Here is a 22,710-nt window from a genome sequence, read left to right as displayed (position 1 = left end):
AAAACAGAAATAATTTTTTTAATTATTTTTTTTTTTTTTTAAATCAAGAGGGAACAGGGGAACAGCAAGTTGTTTCAATTACCTTAGCAATATAAAAATATTCCTGTGTATTTAAAGCCTCTAAATGTGAAGTATATAAGCTTACTCATTAGTTAAAGACTGAGCATCCAAAAGAGTAAAACAATTCCATGACACATATCTTTAAAAACCATGCAACTCCAAAAACTTCCATGGTATTAAACATAGTAACAGTAAAATCTGTTGTCTGTCTACAGATTAAATTCTTCTTGATCGAAAATTTTTATTCTGTGCATATACAGCACCTAATAGAATCAGATTTTTGATATCAAATAGTAATTTCTACTGCTACAGAAATAAAAATTTTCTCCATGCTAAAACACAAAGGAAATAGCACAGTAAGGGATTAAGTTTGGTTATGTTTCTCTCTTCTTATTTAACAGTGGATATTTCAGACGCACGCATGTAAGATTCTAGGTTCGTAATACTAAAAAGCAACTATTTGTTTAAAGGTTGAAGTTTAGAAAGGGAACACAAATCTACGGATATTCAGGAAATCAAGACTTTCATCCTGCAGTATACTCACAGCACTCAATGTCAGGATTTGTCATCCTAAATATGCCTAAATTCAAGTGCATATGAAATATTATTTCCAGCATTCCTAACTGTAAAGTCAGACTGCAGTACTTGCACTATAAAACATGCACAAACAATAGCTGCCTATGTCTGTTGGATTATTATATGGTTCCAATACAGCTAACTATAACTTAAAAAATACATATTATCACCCAGAACTGTGACTTCCAATAGACAGTCAATTACACCTTTGCATTTGAACAGCCTTTTCACTTTTTGCTGAGGAACCACACATAGGAAAGTGCCAAGATATTTTCAGAAAGCCAACAGAAAGGAAAAAGTTCATTATGTAACTTGGTTTGTACCCCTTCAGGAAGCCAGTAGCAGTCTCTGCACTGCTCCTAAAATAGTACCATTGCAACAATAAGAATTCTTTATTCACAGCTTATGTTAGAATTTCCCACAATTTTTTACCAAGAGCAAGGACTGAAAACAAAACCTGAAATATTCTCATGTTTTCATCCTCTTTTTACCAATATATTACTTTATTTGTTGTTTGGTACATACAGATTTTCTTTCTATCTGCATTTTCACTTGCCTTCCAACAGCTGTCCACCTTGAACTAAACAAGAGTGACATCTCCAAACTAAGTTTATGGAAGTCTAAATTACTGCAACTCGTGCAAATACACACCACACTTCTTCACACCTGTAAAACTGTAAATCAGTTTCTTATTCCACAGAAACTTCTTCAGCAGAAGGATGGTGCAACATTTTTGTTGGATATTTAATGTTCTATAACTCTACTGTAACTAAGGGAAATCCTCTTCTCGGAAATTGAATGGGGAAGACATTCCTGTACAGTATGTGACTTCCAGACCATGTTTTGTTAATTTTTTAATGCATCTCTTATTTTGATTTACAATTGTAGTGAAAGATATTTTATTAATCCCTTTTCATTTATGCTCTCTGTTATAAGCAAAATCAGCTGTAGCTCTTTAAAAGCACTATTTTCCATGCATTTTTTTACTGTGATGCATAGCATTACACAATAAAACTGTTCTACCTACATTAATCACAAGTGTCACCTGTGATGTGGGAATCACTTTTTTTTTACACCTTGTTTATGTTAGTCCAACACATTCTTTAAGCTGAAATATTCACCTTTTCTTTCACTGTAAAATTTTATCACCAACATTTTATTGAAACTTGATTGATATACATTGTGAATCATTCAGCTGTAAACAACTGTGGATCTTGCAGTTAAAAATTCTTGACAACAGAACTCCTTACAAGTTTGATGGATCTTAACAGCTAATTATTAAATTGTAAGTTAGTAATATGTGCATTTTGCCATTGATTATACTGGAAAAACAGACCACAGTAAGAGATACATGTTCACAAAATAAGATGTTTCTTTTAAAATTATTATATCTATTTATTTCTTCTTCCTTTAATTTTGAATGAAGTCTTTAACTACTCCTTTAGACTACAAGTCATCTGTAAGGCAGATAATTCTTGGAATGTTTCTTTCATAATTCCATGAATGTTTCTTTTTTAGATTTCTACTTTTCATGGAAACAAGAAACAGCAAATATTGTCTAATATATATGTGTATATATATTTATTTCTCACTTTATCTTTGATTCATGGATCAACAGAAAAGTTATTTAATGAAAAACTATCTTAAATCATAACTATCTGTCACAAACCTGTCTGGGCTCATATTTAATCATATTTTATTCGTTACGTAGATAATGTCAGGGCTTGATTTTCCAACAGTCCTAATAATCTTAAAGATAACTCTGAAATTTACTTGCTATCTTTACTGTGATGACCTTGAATAATATAAATGGTTATGCACATTTTCTCCACTGCAAACTTCTGCCTGCTAGGCAAGTAGATATAAGCACTGTCTGTGCAGTTTGTAATCATCACCTTGCTTATTGATTTTTAAATATGCAGTTCTTGGAGTTTTGTGCTGCTCCTGAACTTCTTCAGAAAAAGCATTTGTATTAACGTCATAATGACAATACTAAATTTCCTTATACGCAAATGTATTTAAACAGAAGTATCAGACAAACAAACATCCAAATTGCAAGTCGAATTTGAAATGTTAATAAAGTATCTGGACTGTACCTTTTTTATTCTGTTTGCAAAACAGTAAATGTGAGGATTACTAGAAACCTCAAGCCACCTCTGTGACACTAACGTACCTTATAAGGTGACTGATTGGGTGAAATTCATCGAAGATAGATCACCATTTATGCCAGTTACATCTACTGCTGGACTCCGATTAAAGATAAAACTAAAATTGAATCTTACAGGAAGCTGAATCATAGAGGCTTATTCATAATGTAATTTTAAGTTTATTCTAACTCATGGAGAAGTTGACTTCAGAGCATTTTCGGGAGCAGTTACACAACACTCTCAAGCTGATCTAGGAGTACCCAAAGCTGCTGTTCATCTGCTACCCCGTACCTCTCTCTCCTCCCTTGCACTGGCAATACTGACTGCAGAATTGTACACTAACATCAAACTCAAACCTATTCCTAAAGGAAAAATCTATTCTTACGGTTTCTGAATGAGAGAGTTGTCTGGGGCGCAGGGGGTAGCAGTTTGGCGTTTTTGGTAGTTTATTTTTTTTTTCTTCCTCTGATTGGGCTACTGCACCCTTGCAATTGCCAATATAAGCACGGAGAAGGAATATGGGGTCAGAGGTGAGGAAATCAAAGCTGCCATTCTGACGACAGCACAGGATCAGAAAGGTCCATGCTGATCTTGAAACTGCACCTTAAGAAATCTCTGCCAAGATACTCATGTATGTATTTCCATATACCATTTGTGTTGCTTTTCCTTTTACTTAGGTTTTGGATATGACAGATCATGCTTTCAACAGCTAGCACACTGCCATATTAAATTTCAGAACCATTAGGAAAAAAGAGGAAAAAAAAAAAAGAACAAAAACGTGAACCTCAAAGGCTAGGCATGGAATAATGAACATCGGAAATGACATTCCCAATTTCTTGGAGTTTCAAACATGTTTTCCAAAGACAAACATGAGAAAGGTAGGTCATGATATTCTGACCTCAATGGTTTTTCATCTATTTTCTCACATTCCATAAGTTTGTCTCCTAACTATCAGTGTGGAGTGTCACAGTCATTTATTTTCTTATTATTACTAAATACTAAGTATTTTGTACAAACAGCAACCCACTCAACACCCAGGTGCACTCATCTCACCTTGTAACACCAAGGATCAAGAAGTCACTTCTAGGTGACTTAAGAATGAGCTTTTAAGCTTCTCTCTGTCTACCTGAAAGTAAGGATTTAAAGCCAAATACGTCATAACTCTTAAACATTCCAGAATATTCTGCAATATAGCTCCTTGTTCCATCTGTTGTGGGAATTCAGAGGGGCTGTATCTGCTCTACTTTGTACAAAATCCTTCATTTGTAACAGGAATGAGCATTACTCCTCAAATCTGTGTGCTGACTTTAGAGCAATTATATCACGCCCAAAGGGAGGTACAAGAGGTGGGGATTTGCCTGAGATCTTAGGTCTCCATTGTCAAGTCCTATTACTAGGAAATACTCCTAATGGGTGAAATCTACGAAGAAGAAGGTACTGAATCCCTTGGCTGGCAAGGATGTGCTCTGTGCCAGGAGAACATTCATAATCTCAGTCAATAAATTTCAAATGACACGTGTCTTTAAATTCTGTTCTCTTTTTTAATTAAGTTTCACCCGATAGTTTGGAAAAAATCAATAGTGTTACATCTTTATACTTGTTGATCCCATTATAAACCAATGCAGCAAAGACTGTTATTACCAAGTGCAAGTGCCTCTTTTCTGCAAAGGCTGAACTTCATAATGCATTTGGCATCTAGAACCAATCTCCACACAAAAAAAATTCCCCAGCAAAACACACCAAGAATCCTCATGTCTGTATGTGCACTGAGTGCATCAAAAAGGCACTATGCTAAGCAGCCAAAATAATTTTTTGCTGAACTGTTTAGACCATCAGATCAAGCAAGCACAATTCGAAACACTTTTTGCTTCCCAATATATATTCTGCACTCTACATTAAAGAATAAGTGTCTTACTACTTACCAGTCTTTTCTTCTGCTCTCTTCAAGACTGGTGACTATTCCCTCATTCAGTAATTCTAAAAAATAAGAAAGCAGGGAAGCTTATTTCAGGTGTCATGTAAAGTTTAAGTTGATATAAATATCCCTAATTCAGCATTTTTCACATACATTCCAAGACGACATAGTAAAAAAGTTTTGAACAGCGTTCTAGATCTTGTTAAAAGTTTTCACAATAACCAAAATCACCGCGACAGATTTGAACATGTTTACGCAAGAAAATGTCTGTTTCTCCAGTTCTCTTTATTAAGTCTCTGCAGTCCTTAAGTACAGATTCATCTACATGTCTTTGCTTTATGATCTCAATGAAGGTATGCCTCACAAATTACAACTATGTATAGTTTTCTATTTCCAAAATCCCTAATAATGGAAATAGGAGTTCAGAGAATTCAAAACCCAAAGGATCATGACTGCACATATTCAAAATACTCTTATGCCAGTTGTTTCTCAGGTGCTTTCTTGACGAACATAGAAGATGCAGCTCCCTGTCTTACTCAAAGCGTCTCTGACAGTTACAGCCAAAAGTTCATTTGAAGATTAAATAAAAAAAAAAAAACAACACATCAGAACACAACCCACAGGAAAAAAACCACATTGTCTACATAGCCTTATATAAAAGTCCAAAATATTTTTTCACAGTTTATACCAAAATGTCAAACATATATACACAAATATATATATACACACTTTCCTTATATATTTCTTTTACAACTCAATACTTTTTTTTTGTTGTATTTTCTTTCATCATACAATTTCATTACAGAATTTCAAGCACAAGTTAATTAACAAAAGCTTCATACACGGCTTAATTTAGCTTGGATTTAGATTGCACTGAGAGCTATCTATTCTAGCTATCATGACGGTTTAAGGGAATGTTTTGGGTTGCTTGGTGCTCCCCACAAATGGGGAGCTGACTGGAATTGCGTCCAGTGACAAGGAAGCTAGCAAAGCTACCTTTATTTCCTACAAAAATATAAAATAGCAACAACAAAGAACAGCACTTAAGGAGTAAAACGAATTTGTATACAATACTGTGCTCTGAGGCAATTAAGAGTTTCATTTACAGCAGCTTGTTACCAAAGTAGTGCCAGCAGTGTTTATTAATTAAAGGTGTTTTTTCATCCTTAGTTCCTTTGTGAAGAAAGTGAGAATTAGCCTCCTGTTTCTGGGGAATTACAGTTTTCTAATCATTTAAAAAATGAGGGTGACTAGTTCTGCCACCTATTTGCCCTGCAAACTTTCTGTGTCTTATACATGCCAGAAATTCTGACAGCTCTCTTTCAGACTGCCTATACATTGCTTTAAATATTTCTGTAGAGATTTTGAATTATTTTGTACATCAACTGAAATCTGTGCTGGTGTTCTTTTAAAGCAACTCTGCTCTTTGCTTTGAAAAGAACATGTTGTTTCATTCCCCTAAAGAAGCTCAGAACATCAAGGAAAATAACATCAAGTGATAGTGGGTTCAAATGTATTTCTAATCTTTACAACCCTTCAGTACTTACATTAAAAAAGTGAGGCATAATTTATTTCTGATGAAACAGAGTTGCTCAGCTTTCTGCTAATAGGATCTTCAGGGCAAAAGGGGTAGGGAAAGCACTGATAAAAGAAGAGAGCTTCATTTTACTGGTTTTTTTCTTAGTCTGGAAACAATAAATTAATAATAGTGTTTACTCTGATTATCGTTGATTTAGGATAAATTGTTCTCATTTAGCAAATGGGGAAATGAAATTCAGTGCCCAAGGGACTGAGAATATAAATCTATGCCAAAGGCTACAATTGAAGACACATTTGCAGACCCATTCAGAATTCCTGGATTAATTCCAATCATTACTGATAGCGGGGAGGCTGATATTCTAGTACCATTTACCAGTTTAATGATGCAAGTTCGCACTCCTTTCCTCTCGTCTCTCTTTGCTTCCCCTTCTGCTCTCCTTATGTCCCTCATGAATTTTATTTTTTTTTTTAAATCCTTGAAGGGTCACTAGCTATTAAGTTTCTCCTCCCCCTTTTGGAAAAAGACAGTACAATTCTTTCTCAGTAATACACACCTATGTTTTGATATTGTTCATCCAAAATTCCTTTTCAACTAACCAATTCTTATTCAATTAGTTACAAGCAAAATGTAAGAACCTTAAAATGGCATACTATCATGTTTAAAAAAAAAAAAAAGAACTTCTCAGAAAAAGCATCATGAAAGCAATAGGAACACCATTACTCAGCCAAGAAGATAGAAGATAACTTGGACTAAATATACTGTTAAAAGCGTTTTCATCTCCTTAAAGTGCTGTATTATCATCGTACTTCCCACACTTAAAAATAATGAAAGAGGATACATAACATGGTACTGAAGCTGATGGCATACGGCAAAAGCTTCAGGCTAGTATTGCATTTCCTCCTATGGAAGTATCACCATTTATTACCACTCATTAAAATTTAATTTTATAGAACATCTTTAAAAGGTCGGGTTTTTTTAAATGGGAGTATTCTAGACAATTATTACTGACTAGTTAACCACTTTGACAATACAGATCTTCACAGATTCGTTGCTTTGAATTATTAAAGATAAATCACAAATCTGATTAATTCAGCTTTTTTTAAAAATAAAAATAGTTTATTGTTTTCCTATTTAACTAGCACAGCCATTTTTTTTTGTTTATTTTCCCCTGATAAATACCTTGATCTTTAAAATGACATTTTGTTACCATGATGTTAGGCTATGTATTCATTACCTCACATTGCATTTACTGTATTCTGAGATGGCATGTACCTTAATGTTTTAGTCACTGTTTTCATAGCTACCACATTTATCATTTAAACACGGTGTGTAGAAATGATGAACTACATCTGCAAAAATAAAACCAAAGACTAGTTTAGAAAACAAAAAATGGCTACCTGGCTTACCCTCTACAGTGCCCAGTAGGCATATTCCAATAGCATATTAATTATTTAAATCTTAATATTCAGTACAATTTGAAGGTGCTTAGAAATCCATTCTGACAAGTGTTAGTACCAAAATGGGCTTAGCGCACCACTGTTTACAAGTTTGCAGGGTATCGCTGCTTCCTACATAAGCTATCAAGGCAGATATATCTGATCCATATTTTTCAAATGAAACTGAATTACAAGTGCATAGAGGATCAGTTTTAACCCTTAAAACCATGAATTTAAACCTGAAACTCAATTTCTTTGCTGCTAGTTTACAGACATACTTGTGAGCTCTAGCTTGTTCTGACGGGTTCTCCCTGTTGGTATGAAGACTGTGCTGACTGTTTGAATGTTGTCAATGGCTTTTGGCACCCTTGATTATGGTTTTTAAGTGATTAAATAATGACACAATGGGATACGTTTGATATACTTCTCAGTGGCTACGTTTTTACTTATAAAATTACTGACATTCTCTTTTGAAGGATCTTCCTTTTCAAACCTGGATGCTTAACAAAACGATGCAACTGTATGCAACACCAACATTCTTCTCATCCACACTGTTAACTTAACCGCAAGAGTGGAATGCACATTGTTACTCTCTAGATGAAGTACTGGCTATGACCTAAACTAAACATGTATTCATACTACGCTGCTGGACCAGACAGTAGTAGTAAAGAAACACTTTGTTTCCATGATGGGAAAAAGGAAAAAAGCCAGAGTATGAGAGAGACATACCATATCAGAGAACAAACTCATAGCTAGAAGATCTATAAACCCCAACCTATGACCCCTCTTTCTCATCCCTCCAGCGGCACAGGAATACCACAGGAATGTTTTTTAAAATATTAGGAATTGGTTTCTTAAAATTTCAGGATAAATTTGCAAATATGCAAATAAAAGTTTACTCTTTGGCTATGAAGCCTCTTTTAGGGTCTTATTGAGCACCATCTCATATCAGCTAGATGGAAGATAACTTTCTAAGACCATGAGTAAATTGCTTAAGATGTACCTTCAATCACCTTCTTAACCTCACCCCAACTTACATTTCAGAGGGAAAGGGCAACACTATCAAGATTAGAAGAAAAATAAATAAAACTGTAAACAGACAAGGACTACTATCAAACGGAGGCTTCTTTCTTGGATACTTAAGTCAGACATTTAGAATAGAATGTAATAATAAATAATTATCACACACAGAAACTAAAGAACATCAAGACTGCGAGGTGTAGATTTCATCTTTTTCTCTTTAATATGATTAACATATTTACAACACGCTGTTCGAAGACCTCTGAAAGCAGAGAGACATCTGTAACAGACGTATGTTCCTAACTTTCATCTACTAGTGTTGAAAACACCTGCTTAGCTCTAAACTCCATGCATCTTTTATTTTGAAGTTTTCCCAAGGTTTTAAGCACACACTTCTGTGTCACAAATTGTTGAGGTTTGGGCAGGACTGTAGAGTTTCAAATCTTGTACAGATCTAAACCAAGCAGAAATTAAGGATTCCTCTATCCAAGTCTTCCTGGAAGATCAATCCAATAGTTACTTTCAGCATAGGCTTCAGTCAGAGCTCCACTCAAAATGTTTCGGCAGTGAACATTTTTTTAAATGCACAGACAAATACCCTGAGAATAATACAGCCTGTTTAGCAGTTGGTACACACACAGAGGCCATGGGATGCTTGGATTAAATAATTTGTTTAGACTGACCATATTCAACCTCCAGATATCAAACATCTCCCAGCACAATGAACTAATAGGTGTATGAGCTATTCCGACGGTGAAAAACTTCAGTCCTTGAAACTGAATGTATTGAGACTGCTACAAGTAATGCAAGATTAAGTAGGACATATGATTTGACTTCTACTCCTCGGACTTCATCTACATTTTATACTGAAATTACAATAGACCTGTTATGAAGTGAACGCTTGAAGCAGGCATATTAAATATAGCCACATGCTATTGTTAAATGACATCTGTAGATGCAAAGTTTACCTATTGTGATTTCATCTTGCAAGGAAAGATAGAAGTTCAAAACCTATGAGAAAACCTGCTCTAATAAGAAATCCAGTTCAACAGAAACATCAAAACAAAAACAAAGGACTATTATTTTTTTTTCATACGTTCGTGAGACCACAGGCTCTGGCTAAACTGCAGAGAAACATGAAAACAATTTACCCTTAGATACCAATTATCATTCTGATTTGTACCGGAAAAAAACAACTTCAAAAAATCATGGTACGTTATTACACACTCATTTTCCAGTATAGTTGGTTGAATTTTGACATTCTGGTAACAAGCAACAGTAAGAGCCTTCATATAATGCATTACCAAATTATAATCTACCTCTAAAATTTAGAGTAGAAACAGATGTAAAAAACTGAGACACAATGCTTTCCCTGAATTGTTCTGATTTTTAGGCTGTCCTTCTAAAGAAAAACCAAGATGACTGCACCTTAGAACCAGACTTTTTGGAATTCCCTCCACAGTAAGACCCATATCTGCACAGCGACATCAGACCATTCACATAGCAATGACAGATGTATTTGACTCTAAACTTATGTAGTCCATAAAGCATCCAAACTTCTCTCAAGGTACTTGCCTTCTAATGATAGTAACTCCTTGACAGTATGAGACTCATGGTAAGATGTGCCCTGCAAAGGCTCTGAAAAAACAATTTCCACAATTTCTACACAGAAAGTAGCAAAGCTGCCTGAACACTGATATCCCCGTAGTTTTTGCTCACACCATTTTCTGATAACCTTACCTATTATTTTCATAAACTCTTTTACATATATATTTTAAAGGGTCTTTTTTAACAAGGGCAGCTGGTTATGGAGAGCACAGGAATAGGAAGCAATAATTTATATCAGGAAGCAAAATGGCCTTTCAGATGCAGTTTGCAAACTCACCCTTGTTTGCTCTCTACTGCCTATTTTTTAAATAATGCACAAATCACCTCCAGTACCATGGAAATAATCAACAGAGAATCAAAACCTGGAGCTTCTACTAGCGCACAAATCAAAAGCTGTTGGAATCCAACAGCTGGAGCCTGTCTCATTATTTCACTGTGCTTTGATGTGCTTTTCAGCCAAGTATCTTACAGAATTACTCGCAGATATGTCTATCTACAAATTCTACATTGCTTACACATTATAGTTTCCAACAGAGATAAATACTGTAACTGAGTTCTCATTTTCAAAAAAAACCACAACTTTTTTTTTTCCTTATCTTCTATTAAGCACAAAAACCTGTAAATAGAGGAATTGAAAATCAGCTGCATCTAATAAAAGAATCAAGTTTGTTATTGACTGTGAGCTGGTAGTTTCCATTAGATTATCCATCATACTTTTATTATGTGATCAACTGCCTAATTAATTTTGTACTTGTGCATTTAGGCAGAATACTGTATGTTTCAATGGGGTTTACTATAATCCTGCACCTGCGGCCTCAGAGATTTAGACAGCTCTCTATCATAAGTTTATACTGTGCCTATAATCACGTCAGCTGGAGTATGGTTCCATCTATTCAATCTGTTGAACTATAACAGTATTTAATTTCTGAGGCATTAGGAAATTTGCATCTGTGGTTATGTATCTTTGGACTTTAATCAGATCAAAGTCACTGAGAGATATTAAGAGAGTTAGATACAATATTTTGCTCAGACAGTTTTAGTGGATAAATCAGACACTGTTTTGATTTTCCCCGCTTACCTAGTAATATGAACAGATGCAATCATGCTATTGTATAATGAATGTTGATTGCCAACAGTATTTGATTTTGCAACCATTCTGTAGTGATAATTAAAGATAACTTGATATCCTATACAGTGATAGTTAAAGATTGCTTTGTGTGCATTACTGTATAAATAAATGCCATAGAGAATGAATGTATTCTTTATAACTCTTTATCTGGCATATATTTCAGGGTAGAAGAAGTCATAAGTCTTGATAACAAAAATATTCAGATGCAAATGAAAGTCTTCATTCCAAAATTTGTGTTATTTATCCTTCATTTTCTTCTGGTTTGTGGCATTTATATTAGGCAAAGTTTTAGTACTTTATGATGCATTAGCTGTAACTTCTACAGAAAGGACAAGAAATGAAGTAACACTGAAGCTATACTATTATCCCCTGATCACACCAGACCTGCTTTAAAGAGCGGTGTAGCCAATGGTGGTCTCATCTGTGATTACAATGAGCTTCAGCCAAGGCCCACATGTGGCAGACCTATATAAGTTTATTACACCAGTCAGAAAGCTTAGGAAGGAAACACATAAATGTACCTTTTCCACTCTAATCAACTTCCAAAATTTAGAATTTCATACCATTACAGTTTCGGCCAAAACCTGATGTTCAGACTAAACCATACATAAAATACGAGATAAGAGCTGAGCTGGCGTTGTCCCCTCTCAGCACTAGCCCAGGGAAAGCTTGGATAGGTTCAGATTGTAGAAATTTAACTTTTTTTTTTTATTAGGCATAATGACTCTACAGTTCTCCTGCACAGTGGAGGAAATATGCCACCACCTGTTGCTTTGCTCACATCTAGCACATTCACTGGGTAGAGTATATGTGAGATGACACAGAAATGTATCTTTATTCACCCAGGCATGTAAAGCACTGGCACTGTATCCTCTCCATTCCCTGTACACTCAGGAAGGCAGAGAAGCAGAAACGCCTTCCTTTGTACTCCCACAATTGAGCCCTTTTCTGACTATTCTGAACATGCACAGCCTTTTTCAGAAGCAGACATGGCCTTAGTCCAACAGCAATCAATGTTATGCCCCCACAACCTTGCAAACTGCTATATGCCAATTTGAATAAGTTTGCTTTGGAACAATGAGTGTCATCTATATATGTAAGCATTAGCAGGATCACGATCATGTACTATACATCACATATTTAATGACTTCCACTTAACAGCTATTTTAGTCCCCAGACATCCAAATATTTTATGTACTCCTTTAGTAACTGCTTCAGGCTGCACTGTTTAAGTGTCATGGTTGCTATATACAGTACTAGGCAACTGACATGCTTCTCCAATGCCAATATTATATGTTGCTTATCTCTAGAGTTTCACTTTAAATCATAATTCAACAGACAACACAGCAAGCTTCTTAGTTCACTGGTCAATACAGTTAGCAGGTGAACTCCCTATAAATGACAGAACTACTTTCATTGCAGCAGTTCTTCCTGTTTTAGAAAGGATGTGTGTCAGGTGTTGAAACTTGCCAATTAAATTATCTTCATTCTTGATATGAGCATTAGTCATTGAGTATGTTGTGAGCTATATTCTCCCCCTCCATCCTGTAAGAACTGCAAGACTAACTCCTATACAGTCTCTTCTGTAAAACTGATAATTCGAAGCTGATAATTATTTCTGGTTTTCGCCAAGAAACAGAAAGATACCTGTGCCTCTGATGTATTTCCAATGTGTGTCATTGTGTATGTCAGAAAGATATCAGTTTCCTGCAATCTAAGAAAGCATTTCTGCTGACATTCTTCTTACAACTTTTCATTCCAATTACTAAAGTTACCTGTTGAGGAATTTTTATGATACGATCTACTTCCTACAGAGGCTACCACCTAAGCCTTGATTAGTTCACAGGAGATCAAACTCCCTAACAAGTTACTGTCAGTTGCAGTTTTAAGACTAGAACTAGGTCAGGTTTATTACTTACATCAATCCTTTCATGTAGCAAAGCAAAGACAAAAAAAAAGGATTTTATAAAAAAATAAAGGAAAACAGGACTGAAAGTCTAACTAAAAGATCTAAAAATGCTTCTCATCTGAGAAGTGAAATGCCAAAAATGATTTTTACATTACCAAACCCCCAAGGCTGAAGCCATATAGTCTCCAGCTTTGTCTAAGAGACCTTACAATGTTACAGCAGGTTTTTGTTACAGAGATGGCATATGAGGAGTCACTTGTAATATGGAATCCCTTAGATATTCATCCAGCAAAGGCTGTGGAAATTATCTGTGTTCTGATGAGGACAGAAATAGCTTCTGCACAATATTGATCTTCTCCAAGTGTTGGGATTGTTCTGGATAGTTTTGGAGGAGCTACATTACAATAGAATCACAGAATCTTGGTGGTTGGAAGGGACCTCTGAGATCATCGAGTCCAACCACAAAAAAAAAAAAAAAAACCAACAAAAAACACCCACCTACTAAACTCCACACCCACAACCCCACACATAACGCTTTATAAAGTTTTTTTTGTGTCATATTTAGTCACTTTTTTTTTTTTTTGACAGCTCATAATAATACGTCACCTTACGGAATCATTGATGCCTTTCTACAACTAAAGTCTGCTCACTATCATCCTTTTATTGCGGTGTTTTGTTTTTTCAGCTTCTGCTAATATTCAGATCCAGGAAATGCAAACACATTGTCAGAGAAGAAAGTATCCTTTTGAGAAGAAAGAACCTTTTCAAAAAGTTAAGGCTTGTGATGAACTTCCAAGGGATTTCTTTTATTTGGACTGAACTGACAACATGTATGTGACCACTATGTTCATGGCTAGGAACAGAAGCAATCATAAACACAGAGAATCATACATTCGGTATTTATTTTTTAAAAAAAAAAACCTTTTGTTTCTTTTAGGTGCAGCATCAGTGATGATGCTCACATTTTTTGGGCCATCAGCTACGCACTGCTTAAGCAGAAAGAAAAAACATGCTTTTCCAAGAGTGCTGAGGGAAAGGAAATGATGGCTAAGGCTACAGCATTCATGGTTCTAAGGGAGAATTCTAATGAACCAAAAAGGTACTAAAACAAAAGTTTAAAGGCATAAATACAGGAAGGTAAAGTAAAAACTGTTATGTAACCAGAAATTCCTACTGGAGTGGAGTAGCGGCACAGAGTCCAGTTGGAGGCCTGTAACCAGTGGTGTCCCTCAGGGGTCAATACTTGGACCAATTTTGTTCAATATATTCATTAATGACCTAGATGAGGGGACAGAGTGTATCCTCAGCAAGTTTGCTGATGATACCAAGCTGGGAGGGGTGGCCGACACTCCAGAGGGCCGTGCTGCCATCCAGCGTGACCTGGACAGGCTGGAGAGCTGGGCAGAGAAGAACCAAATGAGGTTCAACAAAAGCAAGTGTAGGGTCCTGCACCTGGGAAGGAAGAATGCCAAACACCAGTATAGGTTAGAGGCGGACATGCTGGGAAGCAGCTCTGAGGAGAAGGACCTGGGGGTCCTGGTAGACAGCAAATTATCCATGAGCCAGCAGTGTGCCCTTGTCGCCAAGAAGGCCAATGGCATCCTGGGCTGCATAGGGAAGACTGTGGCCAGTAGGTCGAGGGAGGTCATTCTCCCCCTCTACTCTGCACTGGTGAGGCCACAACTGGAGTACTGTGTCCAGTTCTGGGCTCCCCAGTTCAAGAGGGACAGGGAACTACTGGAGCGAGTCCAGCGTAGGGCAACCAAGATGATTGTGGGACTGGAGCACCTCCCTTATGAGGAAAGGCGGAGAGAGCTGGGACTCTTTAGCCTGGAGAAGAGAAGGTTGAGGGGGGACCTGATTAATGTTTACAAGTATCTAAAGGGTGGGTTTAAGGAGGACGGAGCCAGGCTCTTTTCAATGGTTCCCAGCGACAGGACAAGGGGCAATGGGCACAAGCTAGAACATAGGAAGTTCCGTTCAAATACACGGAAAAACTTCTTCACAGTGAGGGTGACAGAGCACTGGAACGGGCTGCCCAGGGAGGTTGTGGAGTCCCCTTCTCTGGAGATTTTCAAGACCCGCCTGGATGCAGCCCTGAGAGATGTGGTTTAGGCAATCCTGCTCTAGCAGGGGAGTTGGACTAGATGATCTCTAGAAGTCCCTTCCAACTCTGAAGATTCCGTGATTCCGTGAGTGGTGAAATAATCATTGTTAATCCTCCAGCTTGAACCCACTGAGTTTGGGGATAAGCCATGGCATTAGACACAGACGTTCTTAAGATACACTTTGCAAGAACAGGTATCTCAGGAAAGAACAAGACTTAAACACATTTTTGGGTCACGTCTTCACTCCTGTATCCTCATCATTCCTGCCAGTATTAATAATGTGCAAGCTCCCCCAAACATTGCCAGCATGTGTGACAAGTAGCCTAAATTGGAAGCTTTTCTAGCATTAATGAAACACGTGGGAAGTGGAATGAGCTGCAGACAAAGTACCATTATACTGATTTTGCTACCTATATAGTTAATGTCAAGTGCAAAATCTACAAAAATAAAGGAAGAGGATAGATTCACAATTTACTGATGCTACTACTTACAAAGAACAGTTACAACAGTCTGAAGAATGTTTTCCCAATTTAAAAAAAAATTATGTTTACCTATCAAAGCCCTTTGAGTCAGTCAGAATGCTCAGATCAAACACAGAATGCACATGTAACCCCAGCTTCCAACACTGAAGGACTAAAGCTGTGCATCAGCGTTCAACTCCACACATCCCAATAAAACCAGAATACACCCATAGGTGTACTGGCCCCACAGGCCTTTTTCTTTAGCAGCTCCAGGCCTACTATTGAGCATCCTCTCCTTCCTCTTGTGAAACAGAGCAATACAAAAGAGGAGCAAAGCTCACCAGTTGCTTTACTTAGCAACATTTGAGAACAAGACCCCTGAACTTCCAGTGAAAATTCTCTGAGATATACATTCTGTGCCCCGAGCCACAAACAGGACATCCTTGAGGTAAGATCCACCTTTGAAAAGACTGAATGATCTCTTCATATTGTAGAACAAAATCAGAAAACAATACACAGAAACTGAAAATGCAGGAGACACCAGCTGGTGCAAAGAGACTGTTAGGTGCCTCCCCTGAGGAGGGGATCCCACACACCAGAATCTCAACAGAGGAAGGAAATGGGGTGCTCGAGCCCATGGAAACAGCACTAGGTGGGGGGTAATTCCTCTAACACTCCTATATGCATGGTAGATTAAGACTGTTTCTCACAAGAGTGAGGTTTTTGGATTACCTATCTGAGGATAGGAAGTAGTGGTGCCTAAACAGCACATCCTGGCTTGTCATGACAGAAACAAGACCTAGCTTAAAGATATTGCAGTGGCTTTGTTGGAAACTGAAAAAACAAAACCAAAACCCCAGGTGGACTGGATGTTGCCCACTTCCAACCCATAGCAAAATGAATTGAAAAGATGCTTTAACTACCTTCCTTATTAAGATAAACCACTGCATACTCCCAACTTAACAACTTGAAGACAAAGCTCTTACCTAGAAAAATCAATCAATACTCTTAAGCATGGCAGGCCTAAAGATAACAGCAGAATGAAACTGTTTAAAAAACAAAAGCAAAACCCCCATGTGGCTATAAAGAATTTGTTCAGAAAAGCCAAAAAAAAAATAATTTAATATTCTGCCCTAATCCGAAGAGGGAAAAAGAACTGCAAGAACCTCTTAAAAGTACAACGATGTTTCTAAACCTACAGACCTTTGCTCTCAGAATGCTTTCTTGCTTGTGTAACGTACCTCTATTATACTTCATATATACTGCATCTGTATTTACAGTGATGCACTGTTGCACACAAATCACTCCCCAACCCCTCTCCTCCTACCGGTTTTCATTGAAAGCATTGAATCCAGCCTTGTATGAGCCTCCAGCACTCCAGATGGGTCAGACAGCCTTGCCAACAGCCTTGCTCAATAACACAAGATAATTTTACAGTTTTTTTGTTTAAACATTGTGCAGTGAATATGATTTCTGATTCAAAATAATAATGGCATATGGCACTGCTTTAATAGCACTGCCATTTTGGGTGGGGTGCAAGGATTTATTTTTTTTTTAAATTATAACACAATAACTGTATTAGCTCCTGCAAATGGTCAGCAAAGAGTAATAAGGATCACGTATTCAAGATGGAAGCTTCGCGGTACAGCATTCTGGGCAAGTTGGCTAAATGATATAATATCTGGCACAGGAGCTCTGGCAGAGGTCTGATGAGATGGCAGAACATTATAAACTCAGTATCTCTTCAAATGTAAAAAGTACAGCCACAGGGACTGTCTGACTCCCCTCCTTTCTCTGTGTCTCTTTTTTTTTTTTTGGGTGGCTATCAGAATACCTAATTGTGAATTAATCCTTAACAACCTTTTAAAACATTAAAACAGTCTGATAAAATTGAAGTACAAAAAGATTGCCAGCTAAGTACCATTTACAATTGCAACTAAAGGGGAAAAAAAAGGAATCTATGAGCAGTCACAAACAATAATTACAGTCCAATAATTTCCCAGTGATATTTAAATTAACAAATAAAAATGAAACAACTGAAATTTTCATGTTTATCTAAGGGGAGAAATAGGAAGGACAATAGAATGACCAGTTTGTCATCTTCAAATCATGTTTCCACTTTTGGAAGAATACAGGACAAATCTGTCATTAAGGAGAAATCACAGCATTTAACAAATACTCAGTAGTAACTGGCTAACCAGAGATACAGAAAGCGTATGAAGTATATGACAGACCTACAACATCTTGTTCAGGAATCCCTTAGGACACAGATTGGTGGAGGCTGCTACAATTTCCTGAAAAATTACCTCTGTATGCATTTTTAAACACTCTATCCTTAAGCATCCTGTGTAAGTTGCTGTTGAAGAGAGAATATGGTATCAAATGAGTGTTTGTGATTACTGAAAATGCCTGGTCTTTTAATCTAGACATTTAAATATATAGAATTTTTATTAGTGGTATTTTTAATTGTTTTATCACTAAAAAGAATTTCTCTGTCCCTACATTGGCCTAATTTACCCTATTTGTTTCAGTGCTTCTCCTTCCTAACTAGTGTTCTATTTAGTCCTGCTATGAAAGTGCCCTTGAAGTTCTGAGCTCTTTAATTTTTCATTCTTAGGTTGCAAGTCTGATATGTGAATTAGTCCTATTAATAACAAGTATCAATATTCATTATAAATTTACTGAATGTTTTTATAAAACCTACTCTACCTAACCCGTCTGGGTTACCTACATCCATCTGGTACTTGCATGACTTGAAATTATCTATTTACCACAGGTAATATTATCTCAGAGAGACGTGTTATGCAACCTTTTTGTCTAAGTCTTTATGATAACTGAATGAAATATAGTGATCATTTAGAAGTTGCCAGAGCACTAAAATCAAAAGGCCACAGTAAAACATAAAAGGTTTCTGAATGCTGAGGACGACTTTCAATCATCATATCCATATCCATGCATATTTTAATTTTCATATTTTATATTCTGTCTCACTTCACTCAGAAGTGGATCCAGACAAAATGATGAAGAATTATAAACTCACTGTTTTCACAGTGTTTTTGGTCCCTGTCTTATTTTTCAGGCTATTTTTCCTCGATCCTCCAAAATATAGTGCTACTTTGGGCAGGTATCCTACATTCTATTTTATTTCCCCCTCTATAAACTCAATTACTGCACGCCTACTTTTATCATTTAAAAAAAGAGAAGGAATTCAAGTCCTTGAAAGCATTATAAGACTGCAGATCAACACACTGACAGTGATGACAATTTACGATCCTCAATCCCACAGCTGAAACTACACGACAACTATTTTTCAAATAGTGTAACTGCATAACACAATATCACTTCATTCCTCGTCTGGCTTTCTGGGCCGTGAGTGCACATTGCTGGCTCACGTTGAGCTTCTCACCCACCAAGACCCTCAAGTCCTTATCTTCAGGGCTGCTCTCAATCCATTCTCCGCCCAGCCTGTATTTGTGCTTGGGGTTGCCCTGACCTAGGTTCAGGACCCTGCACTTGGCAATGGTGAACTTCATGAGGTTTGCACAGGACCATCTCTAAAGCCTGTCAAGGTCCCTTCCCTCCAGCGTGCTGACTGCTCTGCACAGCTTGGTGTTGTTGGCAATGCTGATCGGGAATAATGCTATCCTGCCTGGTTTTTTTTGCAAATGTTTTGACCAAGAACAGCGATCCCCTTATTTATGCTTGCCAAGGATAAGAGCTGCCCCTTCTCTCTACTCTGTGCTTTTTCAGTGCACTCCATGTGTCTACCAGAGAACAGTATTCTGCAATTCTCCCATTTTATCTGAACGTTATACCACAAACACTATGTATCAACAAGGCTTCCTCAGGTCTGGATGAATGAAGCCTTGCACTCTTAGGAGACCATGGCGGATGGTAAACTGTGACAAAACCCCATAGATTCAGAGCCTTACCTCTCTCAAGCCCACTCCACCACCTTACCTTCCCCATTAGAAACAGAACGTGAAGAAAAGAAACGACACTAAAAACCATACTTTCCAGTCTGCATGAACCTGTCTCACCTGAGAAGCTTCATTCCCTAACAATAAACTTCTTGGATTTAAACTTCCTACTGGATCCACACATCTGATCTCCATACATCTTTGAAAACACCTCTCCAAGACTGAATTTATCTTTTAAAATCTGTGGGCCCTCTCCCATCTTGATTCTCTCTCAGACTCTGAACAGCTGTAGAAAAGCAGCTTCTCGTAAATCCTCTGTTTTCTTTGCTGTCCAATACTGCATCAGTAATCTTGAGCGAAGCAGCTTACTGAATAGCATCCACAAACTGTGGGAGAATCTTCAATTCCTGCAAAATGCTATGAATGATCTTAAAGTAAGAAGAGATGGTGACCTGTGAAGTAGAAACCTTTCAGAAATTGTGTTTTCCTTCCCTGCAACTTACACTTGAATGGAATGCTCATCTAGCAGCATAACTATAGAGTAAATTTTGTGGAAAAAAATTTTTTCCCATATTGTGGAAAAATCGCTACTGCTCTTGTGACTAGTGAGGGCAGAGTACTGTCCACTGAGCAATTTTTAACTAAAAAGACAAATCCTTAGAAACTATTTTGTTTCCAGCCTGTATCATGCCTTGGTTCTGAATTCTACAGAGGGTCAAGAATAAAGCTATATAATCTAGTGTTATTCTTCAGAAGTATTAAAGCATAAAATGACCGTTTATTGTGAACTGCAAGACAAATTAAATAAGACATAAAATGGACCTTAATCTAAATAAAACTTATTTTTTACTTTTACTGTAACTTTATCTCTTTAAAGAGGCTATATTCAGGTGGGTGATGATTAGGGAAAGAGTTAAACAGAACACACAGAATAGTTTGCATCTACTTCAAACAGCTATCACCAAAAGGAAAAAAAGGTTACTATATGCTTTTTAAATATATTGTACAATTACTGGAATCACTCCAATGTCAGGATGAGAGCTCAAACTGTATGTGCAGAAATGAATTCATCAACTTTTCTTACTAGATTTGAAGTAATCTTTTGCTGTGTTTACTTTAAAGGAAGAACAGGAGAATATACAAAACAGAAAGAACGGAGAGTTTCTATAGGGACAGACTGGTGTTCCTTAGCACTTCACCTAGCACAGAAACTGTGTTTGGAATGCAAAGACAAAGTCACTAAAAAAAGAATACATTACACCAGTCACTGGTAATACATATTGATGAATGGAGACTGAAAGCCAAGCTTATATTTATAATGCATCTTTAACAGTGCATAACAGTATTATTATAGAAACAGAAATCTCCATTTTCCCCAGGAAATTACCTAATTTTCATAAAAAGGCAAATTTGCTGCCACCTTTTTGTGAAAAACTCAACTTCCACACTGTTCATCCACGTAACTGTTCTGTAAAACAAGTCTAACATTCTGCTCCTCCTTTAACATCTTTCATGTTTCCCACATTGAGAAGCACTTAACAAATAAGCACAGGTCTCCCTGTAATGACCAGGACAATCTAAATGCCACCAGGTGAAGTGCATTCGCACTCTGTGGTTCTGACACTCTTCACAGACCATGAGGACTAGGGACAACAAAGGACACAGTTTAAAGATGCAAAATCTAAAAATCAAGCATCAAAAGGCATTTAAAGGTGTCTCTGCAATCTTAATCTGGCAATACTGGAAAAAATAAATTAGAAATACAGCCTATCCACTTTGTCCAGTGAAAGAGGATAAGGGTAAAAAAAGGTTAAACATCAACTGCTTTATACTGCATAGCTATAAGGAAGAATCCTCTGGGTATCTGTCACCAGAATCTTAATGATCCGTATGTTCTTTTAATTCAGCCTTTTTTAACCCCCACCCCCCCGGGGATTTAATACTAGCACATGTCCAAATAAAAATAATTCTTTGCTGGATGATATTGATAATTACTTGGTTCATCAGCAGAGACTGAACAAACCAGCCTGAGAAACAAAATTTCAACCATCTGCTTCCTTCCCTCTTGTCTGAAATAAGGGTGAAAAGGCAATACAAAATGCACTGCTCAGCTGAAACCAATGGTTTTGGAAACACAAAAAAACATTCCTAATGAATGAGCTGGTCTTGTAAGAAACAAAAAGCCTGAAAAACAATTCTTTTCTATGTATTTGCCCCTTTCTGATTTCTCCTCATTCCTCTTCTCTGAACTCATTGTCCCTGTTTCCTCAACACGCACCCCATTCGATCCCCTGCTCCTCTCAGCTACCATCCTTGTCTGCATCTGAATTAAACTGCTCCACCAGTTTTCTGTTCTGCTGAAATGCCAGGTGGACAAAACAAGAGCCAAAGGAGACATTTTTTCATTAGCTCTAGTGGCCAGCACACAGAAGCCTTGAATAGCCAAGTAGAGCAAAACCAGTCACAATTGTGTTAAGGTTTAATTTACACAACAAAACCAACAAGCACCACATACACAATCCCCCACTTTCTCAGTAAATTCAGGCTCTCTGAATTCTCAAATTCAGATTCCTATCTAAATTGTATCTTAAAGATAATTTGGAACCTGTAGTGCCCAGGAACACAGTAAACATCATATAGTTACAAGTCATAGTAATTACTTAGGGGTTTTCTGTATAATTGGAGACAAACCAACATGTGATCAATGTCCCTAGTGCTATATTCCTAGATTAATAAAACAACATGATTCATAGGGTTTGCACACATCTTCAAAGCAGCAAAGAGGCAGTTCCTTCACAGTAGGCCAAACTGGTTCCATAAACATTTCCATTCATATGATACAGTAGCTGCTATGTATACTCACTCCCACTTTTTAACTTCT

At 37.0% G+C, this 22,710-nt stretch overlaps 1 protein-coding gene across 1 annotated transcript in view; it reads right to left on the bottom strand.

Moving 5' to 3' along the window:
• TENM2 (teneurin transmembrane protein 2) overlaps positions 1 to 22,710 on the bottom strand; it is a 1,855,021-nt gene that overhangs the window by 970,893 nt on the left and 861,418 nt on the right. Inside the window, exon 11 of the mRNA XM_054217271.1 lies at positions 4,706 to 4,760. The gene's annotated coding sequence lies outside the window, so the exon portion shown is untranslated. The remainder of the gene's footprint in view (positions 1 to 4,705; positions 4,761 to 22,710) is intronic.

This window comes from Rissa tridactyla, chromosome 11 (genome assembly GCF_028500815.1).
Source record: "Rissa tridactyla isolate bRisTri1 chromosome 11, bRisTri1.patW.cur.20221130, whole genome shotgun sequence".
In the NCBI taxonomy this organism is placed as follows: domain Eukaryota; kingdom Metazoa; phylum Chordata; class Aves; order Charadriiformes; family Laridae; genus Rissa; species Rissa tridactyla.
Note: the sequence above shows the minus strand (reverse complement) of the source record. Positions and strands in the feature narration are given on the sequence as shown.